The sequence below is a fragment of the Triticum urartu genome, chromosome 6A (assembly GCF_056163025.1).
Source record: "Triticum urartu cultivar PI428250 chromosome 6A, HENAU_Tu73, whole genome shotgun sequence".
NCBI lineage: Eukaryota > Viridiplantae > Streptophyta > Magnoliopsida > Poales > Poaceae > Triticum > Triticum urartu.
The window spans coordinates 472,515,470-472,520,535 of NC_141878.1; the positions used below are offsets into that span (position 1 = coordinate 472,515,470).

A 5,066-nucleotide genomic window follows, 5' to 3' on the forward strand; every position below is an offset into this window, starting at 1 on the left:
CCTCGCTTTACATGGCAGGGTGATTGAAGGGGCTATCAGCGTACAGGGAAGTTGGATGAAAGTGTCTTTGCCAGCGGAAAAAAACACTATTTATATTTTTTAAATATACCATCAAAAGCGCCCGTGCGTTGCAGAGGAAGAAACAAATCCTCACATGTCCTAGTATGTGTTTTCAATTCTCCTGTTCGCCGTTGTCATTGATTATGGTCACATTGTCCACTTTCACTTCTCATGTTCTCCGTTGTCATTGATGATGGTCACATTGTCCACTTTCACTTCTCCTGTTCGCCATTGTCATTTATTATGGTCACATTGTCCACTTTCACTTCTCCCGTTCGCCGCTATCATTGATGATGGTCACATTGTCCACTTTCACTTCTCTTGTTCGCCGCTCTCATTGATGATGGTCACATTGTCCACTTTCACTTCTCCTGTTCGCCGTTGTTGTTGATGATGGTCACATTGTCCACCTATTCATGATGAATGTGATCGATCCCAAGATGATGAACTTGTCATCACACCAATGGCAGATTAAAAACTGTTAAAGACATGATTTGTTGTTGAAATTCTATCTCATATTTTATTTTCAAGGAAATACATGATTAAAGACATAATAAGTAGATCTTGAAACAATGTTGGAGCTATAAAAAATTACTAAAGTACCAACGGGGATATACCAAAATGCATTTGACATACTACCATAGAAGTTTTCATCATTATGCATAAACTTCTGCATGATGAATTTGTTGGAATGGAAAGGAGCCCGAGAGGATATTAGATGATCCAAGAATATTGTTTATTAATACCATTAAAAACTTGTTAGATTATATTTAAGGGAGGGAACTCTTTTTTAGTATTCTCATCGAAAATATGATCATCGCGAAATAAATATCTCAACAAGTAATCACTATTGTATAAAATCTCATCTATCACTGTTTTTCAAGATTCATATCGTAAAAATCAAAGTTCTCTCTAGCTTCTCGCACTATGTAATCAAATTCATTCATAAGGACAAGCGTAGCTATCTTCTTAGCTCTAGGATTTTCAATAACTGACAACTCATAAAACAATATTTGCAAGGTAGGATGGTGTAACACCCCTGTATTACTGAGCTACAGTAACATCTTAGGTTAAGCTAATCATTTTACTAAACAATGCTTGGTCATCTTTTTTTTCGAGAAAACGCAAAGAGTTTTGCGTTTCATTGCATTGAAGAGAAGGGATATTACAATCCTCCTAGGAGGCTGGGGCTACAAAGGTCTGGGTACTCAGTCAGTGGACGTCCCAGGACGTGGGCAGGACTACCCTGAGCCCCTTTGCCCCGGCTTGTGCCCAGCATTTGGCTTCCGTTTTAATCCTATCCACTAGTGCTACTATCGATGGCCATGTGTTTTCGAAAACACATTCATTGCGCTGCTTCCAGATCATCCAAGGGACTAGCATGGCGATGGACTGCAATCCTTTCCGCATCGCGTGCGGTGTCCCTCCCTTCGTTCGCTGCCACCAGTCTGTTAGTGAGGGTTCATTGTGTGGTGGTTGTGCTGGAATGCGCGTCCAGTCCAGGGTGGCATGCCAGGCTTGCTGCGCGAAAGGGCAGGTCGGGAGTAGGTGCTGGATGGTTTCCGGCTCTTGATCGCAGAGGAGGCATCTGGGGTGGTGTTGCAGGCCGCGACGGGCCAGCCGTTCAGCTGTCCAGCACCGGTCTTGGCTGGCCAACCAATGGAAGAATCGGACTCTGGGTGGCGCCCGGCTCTTCCATGTCAACTTCCATGAGGGGCATCTCGTGGATCCATGAAAGGTCGCAACGTAGCATGACTGCACCGTGTAAGTGCCGTTTGCCGTCCACCTCCAAAGCATTTGGTCAGGAGCATTTGTGAGGGTGATGCGCTGCACGGCCTGCCAAAGCCTCAGGTATTGCCCAATTTCATGTATCCCAAGCACTCTGTGGATGTCCCGTGCCCAAGCGTTGCTTGTTAGAGCCTCCGCCACCGTTCTCACCTTGCGCCTCCGCTTGGGTATGCACTGGTAAAGCGCAGGGGCGATCTCGCGGATGGATTGCCCTTGGAGCCAGCGGTCGTCCCAGAACAGGGCCGTCAATCCGTCACCGAGGATCGTGGCGGTGGAGGCAAAGAACAGCGCACGCTCCTCTGTAGTGAACTGCAAGTCAAGCCCTTGCCATGCGCGGTTGTCGTCCATGCGAGTGTACCACAGCCATCGCAACCGTAGTGCCAGGCCAACGCGCTCCAGGTCTCGTATCCCCATGCTGCCATATTCCAGTGGACGGCAAACATGGCGCCAGTTGACGTGGCAGTGCCCACCATTGGCAGTTGCACGTCCGGCCCATAGGAAGCCCCGTTGTATCTTCTCCAGCTGCCTCAGGGTCTTCTTGGGGGGGTGAAGGCGAGCAGTTGGTGAACCGGGATGGCCTCGAGCACCGCTTTGACCAATGCGAGCCATCCAGCCTTATTCATGAGCCATGCTTTCCAAGTTGGAAGCCTGGCTGCCACTGAATCCACGAGGGGTTGGAGCTAGGCGGCTGTGGGACGGCGCAATGTGAGCGGAATGCCGAGGTAGGTGACGGGTAGGTCTGCCGTCCTACATCCAACATGGGCGATCGCTGCGGCCGCGTCGGGATCGCCATGAAGGATGGTGGCCGAGCTCTTGGCGTAGTTCACCTGGAGGTCGCTAGCTTCACCGAAGAGTGTAAGTATGCCCTTGATGGCCTCCATGTCTCCCGGTGTGGCGTGGCAGAAGAGCATCACATCGTCGGTGTATAAGGAGATGGTCGGGATGGCTCGTCGGGGGTGCAGCTGTTGCAGGATGCCGGACTCGTGTTCACGGCGGATGAGGCGCCCGAGGGTGTCCACGGCGAGCACGAAGAGCTGTGGCGACACGGGGTCGCCCTGTCGCAGTCCGCATCAGTGCCAAATCGTCGGCCCTGGCTCGCCATTCAGCATGACCCTGGTGCTCGAGGTCGAAAGCAGTATCGCACGCCACTCCCGGAACCGAGGCCCGAACCCATACCGGTCCAGCACCTCGAAGAGGAAGGGCCAAGAAAGGGAGTCGAAGGCTCGCGTGAGGTCAAGTTTGAGCATGACTCTTGGGGCCCCGAGTTGGTGCAGTAGCTTCATGGATTGTCTGACCAGGACAAAATTGTCGTGGAGGCTCCGACCTGGGATGAATGCATTCTGGTTGCAGCTGACCAGGTCGCCCAACCTTGGCGCAAGGCGAAGCGAGAGTACTTTCGTGAAGATCTTGGACACGAGGTGTATCAGGCATATCGGCCGGTAGTCGCGGAGCTGACAGGCATCGACGCGCTTCGGGAGCAGGGTCAACAGGGCCTGGTTAAGTTTGCTGAAGCCGCGACCGCGCAGCAGAAAGAGCTGATGGAAGATGTCCAGGAAGTCCTGTTTGACCGTACTCCAGCATGCCCGCAAGAACTCGGCTGATCCGTCGGGCCCAGGCGCCTTGCGTGCTAGGAGGCTTTTGACGGCGTCCCATATCTCCTCGGGGCTGAATGGGGCGTCGAGGCAAGTCAGGTCACGAGGCTCAATGAGCTGCGATAGATCCAGCGAGTGGCCACGGGGGGGGGGGGCGAGCCCAGCAGGTCGTCGAAATGAGAGAAGGCCGCCTGCACCATCCCTTCCTGGTCCGCGATCACGTGTCCATCTACGGTGAGGCTGTGGATGTGGTTCTTCTACCGGCGGAAAGAGCACTGTCGATGGAAGAATGTCGTGTTGGCATCTCCATCCTTAAGCGTGGTAATGCGTGCCCGCTGCCTCGCAATCATGCGTTCCAACGACGCAAGCCCAAGGTATGATATTTTCAGCTGCCTCCACAACCAGTCCTCGGGGGGCGAGAGCAGCCGATCCTCCTGGGCCCTGTCAAATCGCGAGATCAGCTCATGGGATATGGCCATCTTGTCGCGAATGTTCCCTTTTGACCTCGCGCTCCAGCTGGTCAGCTTGCGGGTAGTGGCCTGGAGGCGGAGGACCAAGCGCCGGAAAGGATCCGGGTCTTGCACCGATCCCCACGCTGCGGCCACCGTTTCATGGAACCCATCCAGTCGCAGCCAGAAGTCCTCGAAGCAGAAGCGTTGGTGCGCCGCGTGCGTGGGCGAGCAGTCGAGGAGGAGGGGCAGTGGTCTGACACGACAGAGGCAAGGCAGTGCAGGTGGCAATCGCCGTGAGCGTCTTCCCAGTCCGATGTGCAAAACACGTGATCCAGGTGCATGAGGGTGGGCGGGGACTGCTCGTTGGACCAAGTGAATCGACATCCATTGAGGTACATCTCCTTCAGCGCGAGGTCGTTGACGAGGCGGCGAAATCTGCCCATCATGCGGCGGCATAGGTTGCCCTTGTTCTTGTCTTCGTCGCACAGAATTAAGTTGAAGTCACCGCATATCATCCAAGGCCCGGGGCAGTCCGTGCGTATCTCACGTAGTTCTTGCATGAAGGAGATCTTGTCAGCATCTTCTTGGGGGCCATAGACCACTGTTAGCCACCACGGCGCGCCGGTGGCCGTGGTCACCTTGGCCGTTATGGCGTTCGTGGTGAACATAGGGTCCGTGATGGTCACGACCCTGCTCTTCCACGCGATCAGTATGCCACCCCGCGTGCCCTGGGCCGGTAGGTACGTGTAATCATCGAATTCTGAGCCAAGGGTGTCGAGGACAACGGACGAGCAGACCAAAGCCATTTTAGTTTCTTGTAGGCACACAATGGCGGCCGCAGTAGTATCAAGCAGCGATCGGATAGCGGAGCGTCGAGCTCGCGCGTTAAGGCTGCGGACATTCCAGACTACGATCCTGAGGTTGTGATCCATGGGTGCACATGGTCGACGGCGAATGCGGCTCGTGCGGCCTAGGGCGAGCCAGCCGCCACCGCGCGTGCGGCCATGTCTGCTGGGATGTCGCGGTCAACCAGGGCCGCAATGGTCGAGAGCACCGAGCACGGGATTGGGGCTGCGAACAGATCGTCGTAAGCCTTCATCTCGGCGGCACGCTGATTAGTTCCAACTATCCCGAGGGTGCGCAGGATCTGCACCTGGGCCCTCCTCTCTGCTAT

General features: G+C 54.1%; 1 pseudogene; it reads right to left on the bottom strand.

Moving 5' to 3' along the window:
• Window positions 1-1,272: 1,272 nt before the first annotated feature.
• Window positions 1,273-4,824, bottom strand: LOC147965740 (uncharacterized; annotated as a pseudogene).
• Window positions 4,825-5,066: the final 242 nt, after the last annotated feature.